The 17,151-nt window shown below is 35.1% G+C and overlaps 1 protein-coding gene across 2 annotated transcripts in view; it reads left to right on the top strand.

Annotated features, from left to right (window-relative positions):
* pcdh17 (protocadherin 17) overlaps nucleotides 1-17,151 on the top strand; it is a 129,764-nt gene that overhangs the window by 100,257 nt on the left and 12,356 nt on the right. The gene's annotated exons all lie outside the window — the stretch shown is intronic.

Genomic DNA, 17,151 nt, shown 5'->3' with positions numbered 1-17,151 from the left:
TCTAGGCCCATGGACATTTCATTTTACCTAATGGTCAAATTACTTTTCTGGTTAGCCTTATTTGCAGCACTTCTTGTAGAAATGGTTAAGACATGAACTGTATATAACTAAAATTGGTAAACATTTCTGATTATTTCAGAGAATATATCAGAACTATCAGAATCCAAGGTTTCCAAAAACCCATTATAACCTCATTCACTTGATGTACTGTTTCTGTTTGGGTTTTACTAAAAACACCGTCAGTGTGCTGGCATCATTAATGCCACCGTTATGTTCTTATTGTTATTTTCTGTTCTGTGTTTGTTTAGTAATGAATTTTTATTATGTTTTGTTTACAGTTGCTGTTCAGTGTTGCTTATTGCTTTCATCACCTGCTTCCTTATTTCCTCAAATGTTGTTAGTGATGCAGCTGGCATTGTCACACGTTTGTGTTCACTCTTTGGTGTGTGAACTCATAGCAGGCATCGTAAGTAAGGATGAGTACTGTATTAAGAAAACTTCTAGAATTTGGTTAGAAGGAAAGGATGAAACTCTAAAAGAGAATAATTGAGCTCAAACAAAGCAGAGAGAGTTTTCCACACTAAAACTATGATATTTTTCTCGACTTCTGGTTTTGTTTCGACCTTTCAGATTAATATACAATGTTCATTATACAGAATATGCCCTTTATCCATCTCTAACTACAAATTTATCTAATGATTTTCTTAACCTCTACCACTCACATCTGCAATGACTGTTAAGTTTTATGGTTAGACCTATATGGCAATGAGAACGAGGGTCTAAAGATATCATTATTATTATAAAAATACCAACTAGCATATTAAGGAGCGTTAAAATGTCATAAGCAAATAGTTGAAGACCAATGACTTTAAGCTGACCCTTAGGTGAAACTCGTGTATTGTTCTGTGAGAAGGCACCTCAACATCCTGTTGTAAATCCGTAGTTATGACTTCAGCATATTGTAGTAGAATATACAGAATCGAATGGCTTAAATGTAATAGGTATAGGTTCCCATTGATAACTGGTATTGAAAATAAAGTTTCATATGCTCATTTCACCATGTGTAGCATGCACAATCAGTAGGCTTTTTACTCAATACATATTTAAATAGCAGTGTATTTAAACGTATTTAAATAGCAGTGCAAATCAAAATTAAAAATACAGTATTAATAGATATGAATAAGCACATGAAAAGAACACGATGTAACGACTATCAATTATTGTAGGAAAGAGTCAGAAGGATTTAATCACTACCTGTTGTATTACATTAAACTAAGGTGCAGACAGTTTTAGAGAGTTACTTGTAGGAAGGGTGAATAGCCCGTTCTTGTCACAACTGTTCTAATGTTCTAAAAGTGTTTCTAAAATGTAAGACTAAAGATGGAGGGTATTTCATTTTGATTTAAATATTATAGTGGATGGAGTCTCACAGACAGACAATACTATACTGTCTATACTGGCGGCAGAAGATCTTTTAGCCTCCCATTTCCTGGCTTTTTTTGTTGACAGATGTATAAGTTAATAGCAGCAATGTATAGTTAACTCTCTATGTGACATTGAGGTCTAAGTAGTTGGGCCACCTGAAGTGAAATGTGATCACTGGATTTAGCCAGAGTCAAGAACCTCTAGCAGCTGTAATTTGATCTTGTTTCAGTTTTATTGATACCTCATAACAGAAAACTATTGAAAATATAATAAAATTAATGACAAAAAAAAAAAAATGAAACTCTTAACTCATTTCCTGTCTAAAATATTTCCATCTTTACCTCAGTGTATAGGAAGGAGCCTTTCATATTTAGGATTGAGTTGCTACAATTACTTGACTTTTTCTTATCCAACACTGACGTTCTTCTATTCTCAGTGAGGAATGTTCTGGAGTAAAAAAACACTGTCAAACAGGATGGTCTGGTACTGTAACAGAGTATAATTATTCTAAAGAGTAAGTAAAATAATTGTTAAAAAGACAAGCAAAAGTTCAATATAGAAACAATTTTTAAAATGATACAAGTTGGTGAAATTGATTTATATTACAAGTGTAAAGTTAAGTCCAGCCGGTTCTTGTTTATGTGCAGTAATCAAATTGTTACCAGGCAACAAAGCACAATGAATAAGCAGAGCATAACAGGCAAAACTCAAACAGATATTTCTCCTATGGGGACTTAGTTCAGCTACATCTGTACAGTAACTGAGTCATGGGGTATAGGTATTCAAATAGGTTTAATGCCCTTATTTACAGTACAATTCTTAGGGCCGGTTTATACTTCACGCTAAGAATGCGTATGCGCATGCATCATGGCTGCCACACGTTCCCAGCATTCACTTGACGCATCCTCTGAGCAGCCGTCAGAAATTAACGTGACGTGTGCAAGAGTTGCAGTACCAGCAAAAAGTCAGGGGGCACAGTGTGGGAAAGTTGGAACATAACGTCAGAGTCTCTGTTTATTATCTACAAATGATATAAAGCTGCTTTGCGGATCTAACGGGATTGATGTGCCTGTGTCAATGTTTGATAAATGGTTCGATGTGGTGAAGCAAAATGCGACATAGAAATGCATTTTTTTTTTTTTGCACATCCAGAACAGCATTAGAATGTACAGTGCCGTACTTGAGCCACAGAGAAAAAACATTAGGGACACAGTGAAAAGGTGTATTTTGTGATTAAAATGGAAGTTTCAGCTTAAATCCCGAAATGTCCACTTTAATGTCATACTTTATTTTATCATTAAAGTAGACTGTCATAAACATCATCTTAAAACTGACCCAGTTGTTAATCGCTATGTGCTTCTGGGGCAAGCAGCAATCACCACACAGAACACATTGAATTTATGATATTCCAGCTCTCTGCACATTTAGAATCCTTAGATTTATACTTGATATTACTTTCATGATGAAATGCTTTAAAGCAGGGGTCCCCAACCCCAGTCCTGGAGGGCCCCAGTGGCTGCAGGTTTTCATTCTAACCTTTTTCTTAATTAGTGACCCGTTTTTGCTGCTAATTAACTTCTTTTGACTTACTTTTAATTGACATGTTTTTTAAGATTTGTTTCCCTGAATTTTTTCATCACGCTTCTGAATTGCTTCATTTCTTTACTTAAATGGCACCCAAACAGAAATGAAATGTGAAGTGAGTGAGCCAACAGAAGACCTACTAAGTTGGGGCCTCAAACTCCAATCAATTTCACTCCAACCAGTCGCTTAATTAGGCGCCAATTCTTGTTGTTAATTAAACCCATTCTTTAATTCCATGGCTTGTTGCTGCTCTCATTGTGCAATAGCAGACATTTCTGAAATTGTTGATTTTCTGTTTCCTAAGACCACTGGTAAAATGTTTCGTGGACCTGAGCAGATTAGCATTCATGACCTACACCTTTCTTTATTTTCAGATATTGTATGACGGACACAGTTTGCTGGTCATGTTTTGGTTTATTTTGTATCTCGTTATTGTTTGGCTGCTAATTAAGGAAAAAGAAACAATTAAGGGGGTTTAGTCTTCAAGAGCAAATCGAATAAAAATGAATTCAAAGTAAGTTAATTAGCACCAAAAACAGGTCACTAATTAAGAAGAGGGTTAGAATGAAAACATGCAGCCACTGGGGCCCTCCAGGACTGGAGTTGGGGACCCCTGCTTTAAAGTATGTATGTTACATTTTACAGATAAGTTGTTAACTTAATTTAAATAATGAATACTGATAATAATTACACATGTTGTGGCAGCACAGTGGCGGAGTGGTAGCGCTGCTGTCTCGCAGGGAGTCACTTCCCATGTGTTCCCTGCCTGAAGTTTGCATGCTTTCCTGGTGGGTTTCCACAGAGTGCTCTGGTTTCCTTCCAAAGAAATGCAGGTTTGGGGATTTGGTGATGCTAAAATGACACTAGTGTATGTATATGCTTGCGTTCACCTTGCGATGAGGTGATGCCCCATCCAGAGATGGTTTCTGCTTCATGCCCAATGTTAGCTGGAATGGGCGCATCCCTGGATTGATGGATTTAGTCATTAAACATCCATCCTCTTCAGAGATATTGTTGCAAGGTGTTCTCCGAATTTAATGGGAGTTTCAGGCAATTCACAACACACTGAAGCCGAACCTGTTCTTACCTTGATGATATCTCACACTGCCACCTGGTGGAATCTTCCAGATTTACATAAAGTACATGCACAAGTATAAACAGTACAATGCTTGCGTAGCAGTAGCATCCACAGGCGCTCGCGTCGCTTCACGTTAAGTATAAACCCAAAAAGCAGAAAGGTAAAGGACCATCTTCACACTATCACAGGTAGACAGAATTTTTGCTTTTTTTATGTTATAATGGGTTTACGATTATGTGTTTTATGTGTTTGTGCAACCCATGTCTTTACTGCCTTTTATACATTTTTATTAATTTTATATACAGTATATATATAAATTAAGAAGTTACTAGAAAAGAACTAATTACATTTGACATATGTTAAATGAAACAGAAATGGAAATTTAGCACTTGGCTGAGATTTTATCCTTATCAGCTAAGTGTTGAAATTGTGTTACAGAACACAACCGAAAATTAATAATATTCGGTGTCACCATAATAGCATCACCCTTGTACAACCTGTGCTGGAAATGCACCAGCAGCACCGGCTGTTTAGGAAGTAAAGTAACATGAAAAATATGTTCCATTAAAGATGGCAATTTTTTTAAAGGTGTTTTCCTATTAAATCCACTTCTAAGATTGTATCCTTCGACAGGCATCTAAATGAAGTTAAATACTTTTTCTAAACACATTCTTAGTCACTATCAAGATAAGCAACCTGTTATTTAATTCTGATCGATGAGGCTTAAGCATTATTACTTTGACTTCCTACACTGTTTGTCGCCTGTTGATTAGAATAACTATGTAACAAAAACAGTTTAGTTAATATGTGATCCAACTGTCAGATTTCCTCTCTTTTGGTAATAGCTCCACACTGAATTTTTGTTACACCACCCCAATGACTTTAAGCTTTTGGCACAGGACAGTTTTTATATCATAGGATATTGTAAGCATACAGCATGAAATGGCATATTACAGATCACTATGAACAGTAAAACATTTACTTTATTTTCTTTTAAAAACACGCAGATATTTTGGTGAACATTTAATTTTTTAATACCAGATTTTCTTTGCACAAAATAACAGTTTAGTTTCAAAATTTCCACAAGGTATACTATCCTATTTTTCTGTCTACATTGACTTTGTGCTGGCTTTTGTGCATCAAGCACAAAAATATATATCATATATTACTCTTAAGGCATTTCCAAGACCATGGTCATGATTGTAGTTCCAGTTTTGTGCTCTAAGTGTTTCCAATTTAAATTTATTTGCAACTGTAACCCGAAGCATATTTTTTGTTTTATCCATGATAAAAGAAACCTCATTTAAGTCAGCTGGGAAATGGCATAGAAGCTATATTCTTGCTCAAATATCCCTAAATGTGTATTGCTGTTTCACACAATTTAAATTACTATACCTTCCTCCTTTATGAAATGCTGCACTTTCTTATTAGGAACCTTTGAGCTGTTTATGCAATACAGATCTTCCTCACAATTTTTTTTTTAGGTAATGAGCTTTAGGAGGTTTCTGGGAGGCAGTCTTTTGTCAGTCAGACCCTGAGTTTCCCAGCAATTGAGGTTTATTGTGAAATAAAATATTCTTTGAGAAATCACAGTTTGTATTTCATTGCTGGCAGAATAGAAAGTGGCTTGAACTTTCTTCATTCCACACCGGGTTTAGCACTGGCACCTTCCACACAGCTGTAATTAGACTGTGTAGGAATCTCTGGTGGGTTTATGCCTAAGGTAGGGAGGCTAGCATTAAACATGATTGACATGCTGAAGAAGAAAGAAAAGGGAAAAAGAAGGTATGGCAAGATAAATCTGGTACTCTTTATGCTAATTAGCACAAACCTGAAACTGGAGGGAAAAATGGCTACTTGCTTCTCTCATGCATTCATTTCTTTATTTTATTTTATTGGAGGTAAAAAAACACTCCTATTCCAGAATCATAAATGTTGGTCACAGAGACTAGGTTTGCACATAAATTATTTAACTAACAGCGAGCACACATTTTTGCATTTGAGAAGCCATTCATTGATGTTTTCTTTCGTAAGAGAGAAATCGTCAGGTGGAATACCTAATATAATAAAAAAAATATCCATAAACACAGTTTTTGCCCTCAATTCCATTTTAAATCTCAGTTATGAAAAGTTGAAGCTTCACAAACTGTCATTTGTTCCTGATTTTAAACAGTGTTAAATGGCAGCATTTTACATTTTCCAGTCTGCAGTTAATTTGTCCTTAATCTAAAAATGTTTGCTCTTTTGATAACCCTCAGCTATACTGTATCTCTTAAGAAAGCAAAAATTGATTAGGGTGTTACAGCCTTTGTGCCTCATTTCCCATACGTGATCAACTATAGTAAAACAGCTATACTAAACAATTCAGTAGCATGTCATAGCCATTTGAACACTTCAACATATATTTACAGAGCTTTCACTTTTTACCGTAATAACTAGGACAAAAGAGAAGGTTGAATGACTATTGTCTATAAATTCATATTCACAATCTGCTTATTTTGTTTATAAGGTCACAGAGATAGATCTTAGCAAACCAAGGTGTGAGTAAACCGAGATGGGTGGCCACTTTATCGCAGTGCACACTCACACATACACGTGCACAGCCAATTTTTGTCAATTTGGAGCCACTAATGAACCTAATGAGGGGCATCAGAGAACACAGAATTTGAAAGAGACAAAATCGAACCGGAGTCCCTAGATCTGTGGGGCAGCAGAACTTAGCAATGTGTCACTCGGCAGCTCCGAGCCTATTTTATTTCTGCTAAATTAACAATTTTATTTCTCTTTTGACATTTTCAGAATTTCAATCAGTCAGTCTGTAGACTATGTAAAACAGACACAAGGGAATTGCTTTTGCATTTATTCACACTATATTAAGAATTCATTAAAAGTGTACTGCACTTGTGCTCACGTGTTTAAGGATTATTGCATACAATTCTTATTTTTTTCACAGCTCTTTAGCAGGATAGCAATTTTTTTTATGTTATTTGCAGAAGCAATAATGTTCATGCAGGTTGTTTATTGTAATAGATAATAGCTGTGTAACAGTTTTGACTTTAAATTTCAGTTGGCGTCAATATTATTAAAAATTGGCTATATTGTTTTTGGTCAGCTGGGTACCTGATTAACTATTTAACTGTGTGGGAGGTATACTCTCTGCCATTTATTCTGGTTTTGTTTTTTCTTTCATTTAAGATCATGCTCATTTTCCGCCCATCTTGTTGAAAGCCTTAATTGAAAGCCCCAGATTTTCCCACAAGATCTGTCTGAATAAATTTAGTGTCTTAGTATAGAAGATTTCACTTGTGTGCTGAGCATTAACCCTTTATCTTGAGTATTTGCTGCCATTTACATGACTTTGACATATTTATTTTTGTGGTGTGCATTTTTAAATGATATCAGAGGGAGGAGTTTCATTCACTTTGCCACCACAGTTATTCTGGCTTTTGTCGTCGAGTACAAAGTGTCCATAGAAGTCTTGCCTTTTTCTATGTTACAGATTTTTAAAGGCATTTTGTGTTTGTTTGTTTTGTCGGCATAGAGCCTTTGCCTCTTCTTTCTTTTTAAGTGCTGCCTAAATACCCAGACAGTATCAAACAAAGCCATATTTAATCCTAATCAGCCTGCCTTTGTGTAATAGAATCCCAGATGAAATTCAAGAGTTACTGTAGAACAGCTTGCTGGCAGGAGAAACCTGATAGGCACATACTTATTGTTTAACTGGAAGGGAACCCTTTGGCAATCCATAAATGTGCCCAGTGTTTCAGCCTAAGGTTATTCATACAACCACGGAGTATCAATGAATACCATACTGTCTTAAAGACCTCTTGACTAATCACACAACGTAGATATCTTTGGCTATGGCCCAGGGTACAAAGAGTGCATTACATTATCTCCTTTTTAATGGGAAGAAGGAAAGAGGAGAGCAGTGTAAAAAGCAGAGGAGAGAAAGCACTGAAAAGGATCATTTGCAACGTATTGATAACTTGTGATAAATGGGATTCCGATTATTAAATTTTATGTCTGCTCAGCTTGAATAAAGACTGTTAAAAGAATGGAGGCATGTTTAGGAAAGATTCCGTTGTTTTATATATGTATAGTACATATGCGTGTGTCTGTCTGTGTGTGTGTGTAGCTATAAGGGAGAGTTTAGTTCTGTCAATTTCAAACAAACACCAAGAGACAAACTGCCCAGCTGCTGTATATGAAAAGCCGATAACTGCTACTCGGTTCTGCAGCTCTCTTGGATTTCAATAGCAGACAGGTGTCATTACGAATGTAAGCCAATTGAAATTCTGCATATCCCTCGACTGAGCTTCCATGTCACTGAGCAGCACAGAGACAGACAGGAAGAGGGGGAAAAATGATTAAGGAGGCTGTGAGTATGTGACGCGCAGAGGATTTTATGTATTCATAAAACCACATTCTGTGTACATGTACATTAAAGCTGCATTTCAGTTCTGAGGCTGAAAATGAATCATAGCCACCAAGCTTTATTATTATACAAGCTCTGGTACATGGCTGTAAAAAGAAATAAGGAAAATTGTATCAGCTAACTGTGTTTACAACATTAAGACAATAAGGAGCTAATTAAAAAAATCAGTGAAATTGATTCTTCAATGACTTTATCAGAGCATCCATCTCTGTGTTTGTTCATTTTGACATTTAATTTTCAGGAAAATTAATGAACTGAAGTGCAAAATATATTAATGTACAGCTTCAAGAATAGGAAAGAAAATTCACACCAGGAGAGAAAAAAAAATTATATATATATATCTACAAAGAGTCTCAATGAGCAGGAGGCGCTGGAAAGATTGTTATACTTCCACATATTAAATCTGGATTAATCATTATTAATGTTACCATTTTTGATGTATTAGACATATCCTTTTTATAGCACAAATGGAAAGTATTTATTTCCACGGAGAGAGATCAATGAGTTTATGCAAACAATGTTACAAGCAGTAGCCCTGCTGCTGCAGAGGTTTAGTTCAGTCATGATCTGTTAGTCCCCAAGGTGTACAGGTGCAGTCCTGCTCTGTCACAGCTGCTCAAGGTCTAATCCAGCTGCCACAAGGCAACAGTGCCCCCTCTTATATGCAATGCCTTTTTAGTGTATAATGTGATCGGCTTTATAATCTGCTTTGTGATACTGCATGCTGCTTCCATATAAAATGATGAATGTTGAGCTGACATGCCCCAGTGTTTGGGTATGTGTGAATTCTGCAAGGATGGCACAGTGACAGACTGGTTAGCCTCACAGCAGTAGAGTACCAGGTTTAGACCTGTAGAGTTCAGACAAAGGAAAGAATCCAGCTTAATGGAAGAGCAATTATTGAATATAGTTATATCAGAAGTGTATCGTATGAGTGTACATTAGCTAAGAAACAGGGTAAAAAAACAGAATTGGATTAAGTGGGTTTGAGAATGACTAACTAACTGACTGACTGCTTTTTTAACCTGTGAAAGAGGCTGTGGTTGTTGTAAATCTGGCACACTGCAGGTAACCATCTTAGGCTAGATTTTATCATAAGGGTACTTTTTTGATCACAACCAAAATATACTATCATTTTGGCCCAACTCTGTGTGCAACATAAAGAATGGGAAAAAGACACACATTTGTGTCTGAACTATTTATTATCAGTCCATAAATTTATATAATCGGTATTTGTCAGTCCAATTGAAATATGCCAGTAGGTACCTTCTTGAAGGTGAAGTAAGTTTAGTGTCAGACATTTGGTAAGTGTTAACAATCCTTATGTACATTAACATCAAAAGCGATTTAAAAACTGTGGTGTGAGCATTGTGATTATAATTCAGGTGTGAGAGAATGTCATTTTTTGAAATGCTTTAAAATAAACAAGTAATTTTAAATTCACTTTACTGTTGGCAAAGAGAAATGTATTTCTTTAATTTTTCAAAAGAGGCTAAGGTTAGGGCTGGATTAGGTTCGGTCTATAAAGTTCATAATGTTTTACTCTCAGTCTCAGAGGAATAATCTTTAAAGTGTTTTCAGTCGTAGATATTGTCGTTGGTCACGTGAGCACTGAAAATGAGCACCTCAGACTAGGGTTGGACAAATGGGGTCTGAGTCAGCTTCTGTGGCTTCACCTTTTCATTTCAACCATTTTTTTGATTAAATAATGATTCTTTTTGGTAATGAATTGCATTACAAGTCATTTCAAGTCCATATTTTACTTTTCTGAGAAAATGAACAAAATTGACTAGGAAATGTAAGAACCCCTTGATTTTTCAACTTTGGTATTCTTTCATTGTGATTGCTAATGATGATATATACTGTAGCATAATTATTCTGCATATGTAAATACATACATATTACCCTGCATTGGGCGGGCACACCAGCATTATATGTCTTTGCCATTCTTTAATGAACTGAGCCGGTCCAGAAAATCGATGGAAAAAATTGCATCTTCACTTGAAATATTCATTGGTTCTTGCACAGTCTGTCTGATGAAGTGAATTGACAGTCTTTATATTGCTTAGATATTATAAATGGTTATTTACAGTACATTAAATGGCAATGATTACATGGTTAAATTTGGCAGACATGATAAACCATGGTTGATTTTTTTCCCAATATTTTTGTTCACTGGATTAAAAATGCTCAATTGCAATCATTTCCTTCTTAACAGTATCCTGGGGGGAGGAAGAACAATTACAATCACACGTTACATTAAGCACACAGTGAATAATTACAATGGCACAATGCAAAACTTTGGTCTTAAAACATTGAGTAAAACTAGACAGGCTCAATTAACAAGTAAATTGAGGAAACAATACAGCGTACATAACCTTATGTAACATACATGTTGATGTGTATTAAAATCAACATTTTTTACGAGTCTCAATCACAATTTAAACAGTTAATCTACTCAAAGACTCTGCAAATTCTTGATTTTCTTTTTTACCTCTAACTTGTTTCAAATGCTGAGATCAGTTACTATCTGTGTGGAGTTTGAATGTTCTCACAGCAAATGAGTTGGATTCTATAGCTTTTTCCCCCATATATAAAACATGTACATTTTATGTTAATTGGTCACTCTGAATGTTCTAGGTATATATTGTTAAGTGTGTATTGTATTGTATTGTAATGTATTTGACATGCTTTGGGCTGGATTTTGTAAATGGTGCTGTGGGGATTGGCTTAGGTCTTCACAAGTCTGAATTAAACAAAGCAGTTATGGATAATGGGTGGATGGATAGATGGAATTAACATAACACTATTATAAGACTGGAACTATGTTTTGTTTTGAACATGTACTAACAGAAATGTTAAAGGCAAGCATAAAATTAATGCAATACATCATTTTCCGCATGATTTGTAATTATATAGTACAAGTTAGTTATTATTATTATTATTTACAAGAGGTGCATAATTTGAAATATAAATCCTTCCATTCTCTCCACCCATGTCTCTAGCACAGTTATTTTCTATATTTTACTGTGTACTGAATATATATATAAAGTAAACAATCCAAATTTCTTTCCTAACATGTGAATGCAATACAGGACCATGGGGAAGGAACATTCACTAAAAAGAACAGCTAATGGGAACCTACTCTAGCCACCCACACACCATAATAAATCAAATGATTAACAAAACAGAATGTGTTGCATGCTAGACTTTACTTAAGAATCTGAGTATCACATGTACCACTCTCTCAGAGGCAGAAAAGGCAAGGGAAAGACAAGATGTTAATAAAAGCGTTAGCAACAAGAGATAATGGATATGCTATGCATTAGGTATGCACAAGAGCCATTCATTAATCCATTTTCCTTTTATACAAGCACTGTGGAATAAGTACGGGCAGAGAGATAATGTAGGTCCATGCTTTAATAGCCAGGGTATAGAAGTTACATTCACTAGATCCTAGTTTGAATTCCAGCTTAAACCATTAAAAGGGACTGCTTCTTTCTGCCCAAATAAGTGGATGCGTAACACATATTTTTGTAATTACACTTTTATTTTCTGTCTTTAAGAAGCACTGTAGGAGTATTCAGCTGCATCAATTTGTGCATTAGATTGTAAGGTCTGACTCTATATAGGCAAATCTTCCTTTGATTCAGTACTGCCACAGCTTACGGAATATCCTATCTATCTATCTATCTATCTATCTATCTATCTATCTATCTATCTATCTATCTATCTATCTATCTATCTATCTATCTATCTATCTATATATATAATGTACATGCATATGTGTGTGCTTGTTTTACATACACCCTTTATGATTAACATCATAGCACTATCCATAATTGTCACAAGTGACAGATAGGCTTAGTCTAACACTAAGCATACAGGCAAGGTACACAGCTTGCTCAGGTTCACACAGGGATCTATTTATGAGATTTGTACCTACCACCTTGTGTTTTTTATTTGAGCTTCACAATCACAAACTCAGATTGCCTGTATTCTTAATTATAATTTTGTTATCAAGAACAACAACGAAAAGTTTATTAATGAGAAAAAAAACATTAATTCCATCAGTCCATGCCTGGATATCTAATTGTAGCAGTGTTTTTTCCAGTTGTTTCTTAAAAAGAAAAACATAAGAAGGTTAGTATGTCAAAACTATATAATAAATCAGACAATTAATTACATATTTTTAACAAAGAGTAGGTTTTCACTCTTACAGAGAGAAAAGTGTGAAGTACTGTGCAGCCATTGTGCAGTATCGTAACATTATCCTGCACTTTGAATCTTGATTCATAGAGTAGAACACTTCATATGTATTCAAAGATAGCATCTTGGTTTCCTCTCTGATTTAAGCTAAATTGGGCAAGCTATAGCTTAATAGGATAGTATGAAATTACACTGTGGGTGTGCATATGCAGAAAATCCTACTGGGAGAAGAAAGTCATAAATTATGATGAGATGACTAAAGACATGGAATGAACATGTAAATAAATTGCTGTTTTTAAACAGATGACAGCTTTTCCTTTATTTCTACTAATTGCTGAGCTCTACTGCCATTCCAACAAATCAATATATTTGGTTCATCAGTATGCCATTTTAAATGCAATATCAGAAAAATAGTACAGTAAGCCTTAAATTCTAAAATGAATATTCTAAATTTCCCAGGGTGTTTTTTTATCTTGCACATTTTAATATGTGTTTATATTTCAATATCATTTTCTTGGTTTAAAAAATTTTAAATTGCCCCTTTTATATAATACATCTAGTTTAAACAATTATAGAATCTGTATGTGTTAGCCACCATGTACAATATTCTTTAGCAAAAAAGACCAGCTAATGTCAAACTAACCTTAGTAATTTTTTTCTTCTTCTTTCCAAGCCATTTTCTATAAATCACAGCTTGTGGTGTGTGTTATGAAATGTACCGCTTATACTTAAATTATTTTAGCCCTTTATCAAGAAAGCTCTTGACCATTTTTCTGTAGATTATTTAGCATACTGTTATATTTGCACCGAGCTATAACCTCAGGTGCCGTTACTCTATAAATTCACTCCCAGCTAAAAACCCTAAAAGCCTGTCTGCAAATTTAAAAGCCGCCGTTCTTAGTTATAAAGCAAAGACTCCCATCCTTTGGGAGTTATTTTAATGTACAGTTTCTGTGACACACATTTTCAGGTAAAGTACACAATCCTTATTAAGAGCCCCCAACAAATATATTAAGATGTCTGCAACATCTATTACATGATACTGGGGATGACTGATGGTACTGTAGCAGAAGGGTGGTCATCATAGAAACAGGAGAGTTTAACCTGAGAGGACAGGTCACTGAAAAAGAAAAGCAGAAATGCCTCATAAGCTGTGAATTTTGCTTCAGACTAACAATTAAGTTGTGCAAACATTAGCTTTTGACATAATTTTAGAATAGGATCAATATGGTGTTAAAGCAATTCTGTTGTTTGTGGTAGTTGATCATTTACTATTGTTGAATATTTTTTCTTCCTAAAAATGAATTAACCACTGTCACAAATGTTTGGGTCGCCCTCACATATGACTGTTCATTTTACCTTCAAGTCATTTCCTGCAGATGTACTGTACACGTTTGACTTCATTTAGCTGTCTTCATCTCTTAAAACACCGAATTCTACTTTACTGCTGGCTAACAGCCAGGAGAAGTGTGATAATTTGAGCCAATCAATACTTGTAGCCTTCTTGCTTTGATGTGAAACAACAACATTCAGGACAAAGAAGTTACAGAATGTTGGCATTAATATTGAGTTTTTTATTTAATGTTAGCTGTGAAGACCACAATGGATAACATATATTTCATACACACAATGGATTTCAGTGGAGGAAATTGTTCAGAACAATATACGATGTCCAGTTAGTGGACTCTTGGAGAACTGCATAATTGCATAAAAACAGATTATGAGACCTGGGTCTATAATTCTTGATTCAAGTGATAAGCTGTCTTAAAGGGAAACAGGCTAGGTTATTTAAACAAAACAAAAGTTACTTTTCAGGTCATATGTTTTTTCAAGTATTTTACACTGATAAAGTAATTAGATTCCCAGGGTCAGAAATGTAGTGTGCATGTGTTGAAAATGACTTAACTGGACTTGCACATAACAGATGGTTACTTTATTTAAAAAAAGGCTATATTCAAGAGTCAGATACCAGAAATAAGTACAAATTGTATATTTAATTTATCCAGACTAACGGGAGACAGTACAGCAATATTTAAAATTATCCATCCATTTATGGGCTACTAGCTATACTGTATGAATAATAAATGTAAAAATATTTGATATCTCTTTCCCTACATGTACCTTCAGCGTTCCTACTACGTCTTTTCTGGGTATTGTCATGTGTTTCATACTGTCTTACCTGGCGCTTCCTCTCTTGAGCGTGTTCTTGATGAAACTGAGAACATATACACAAATTCTACTTTTTCATTAAAACTAACCAAGTTTTTGCTCAGTCTATCAGATGATTTACTTCTTCACTTAACCACCTTTTGTTGTCACCAAAAACCCTTAGTTCTCCCTCTGTATCTCTGATGTCCAGGTACAGTAAATGAAGTTTCAGGACCGTCAGTTCTTTCAGCACTTTCTAGTACTCCTTGAGACCACTGCACAGCTGAGCCCAAACTGGATCTTTAATGGTCAGGTCTACAAGGAAATTTTATTCCTGAATTCCAGTATTCTCACTGTCTTTTATGTCTGTCCCTCTCTGCAATGGAGTCCCACTTATTCAAATAAGATCTACTTGTTGCTACTCTCCACCCTAGAGCAATTTCGATTTCTTTTTGTCTTTCATTTGGAGATATGCTGTCTATGCAGTAGACAGAGTGAAATCAAGAACATGCTAGACTTGCCATGGATTATCTGCTGCGTTCTAGTATCTTGTGGACTTGCTCTCAAGACACCAAGTTCTCTCTCACAGTGCCCTCTTATATAGCAAATATGAATATCTGTTAACTTTATAAAATATGTTTGTCAACTCTATCATTCTAATAATAAGTTGTTTCATGACCAAAGATAATGATTGTAGAAAAAATGGTACAGTCAATCAGTATATTCAAAGGTTGACAAAAAAGCTGTGCTTATGTTTCAGAAATGTAATTGGTGGTGCTGAAACTTTGGAAAAGAAAACAGTAATTTCTCCTCAAATGCTGTTCCCCATAAAGAATAGCTCCATGGACAAGATTCAGACAGGTTCTTGCTAAACCCCCCACCCCCCACCCCCCATCAACCATTGTATAATATTAACAATAAACTACATCAAGTTACAATAGAAGGACTGGAAATAGTTTGCATTGACTTGTGGTGTATTTCAATGTATTTCCTTTCCTACAGCATTTTAATATCCTGATATAACAGTGATACTGCAGTGCCCCCAAATAAACACATGCAAGTGGTCTGAAGGGATGAAAAAGTTATTTTAGCAATGTAAAGTGTACCATATGCTGGATAGACGAACTTGTGTTCCATTTAGTCTTTAGGTAGTATGAAGGGCCCATTCATTTAGTTTCTTCATTTTGCTCCTTGTTTCATCAGTTTTGCAATTCACTACTTGACCTGATTAAAGAAACACAGTGCTTGCATTTTAAGAACTGCCTTGCACTCATGTATGACTATCTTAAAGGGTTTGGCATTTTAATAATTTGCCATTTTTACATGATGAGTTTCCAATGAATCATTACTCATTGTTCTTTTAAGAAAATTGCTGGACATAATCCAGCAGTCTTATATTGCTCCGTCCTTAATAATTTTCTGCTTCTTTAAATATCACACATTACAGATCATACTCATTCCCATAACTCTTATTTAATATTCACTAAAATGCATTTATAAATCTTTGCATTGAGACTTCATGGCTAATTACATCAATTTGTTAAAATGAGTCATATGCGTCGTGGCAGAAGACAGTCTTTCGGAACTATCAAATCTACAGCCCGGTGTGGTACATGAGGACACATCGCACTCCTTTGGTTTCTGTGTGCCCATCAGTGCACACTTTAGTAGAAGACAACAGCAATGAAGTTTTATTTTGTAATGTCTTAGTTTTATTTTTTTGTTTTTACACGAATGTTCTCAGAAGTGTGTTTGGCAGTCCCTTTCAATATTTTTACTCATAACGTGTGCATTGTTTTCAAAATATTTAGTTAAAATTCATCAAACTGAAGGAGGTTGTCTGTTTAAAAAAAAAATGTATGTAAAATGAGTGCGGCTTGCATGGTTGAGGACTGAATTTTTCTGTCTATGTGAAAGATGTCGTTGGCTAGTTAGCATTTCATTTTGTAAACTCATAGCTTGTTACAGCTTAACAGCAGTGTACTCAATGTGTATCTGTATGCACACAGAATATGTATATATACAGTACATATACATCTAATATACTGTGCATAAGTGGATGCACACATATTTGACTTGGATTAGTGTGGATGTTTTAAATCACACACTTGTTACAGTATTTTTACAGATGAGGGAAAGTGAAAATCAAACTTATTTGCTCAGCACATTGCAAGTGCATAAATATTTCCACACTTCAGTGCATCACTAAGCAGTCAAAATATTGAACAGTATTTTCTATACTTTTTTCATGCTTCTAAGCCCTTTCAGACTT

Source organism: Erpetoichthys calabaricus, chromosome 4, assembly GCF_900747795.2.
Source record: "Erpetoichthys calabaricus chromosome 4, fErpCal1.3, whole genome shotgun sequence".
Classification (NCBI taxonomy): Eukaryota; Metazoa; Chordata; class Cladistia; order Polypteriformes; family Polypteridae; genus Erpetoichthys; species Erpetoichthys calabaricus.
The sequence above is the reverse complement of the archived record's forward strand: the minus strand, read 5'-3'. Positions and strand labels throughout refer to the sequence as shown.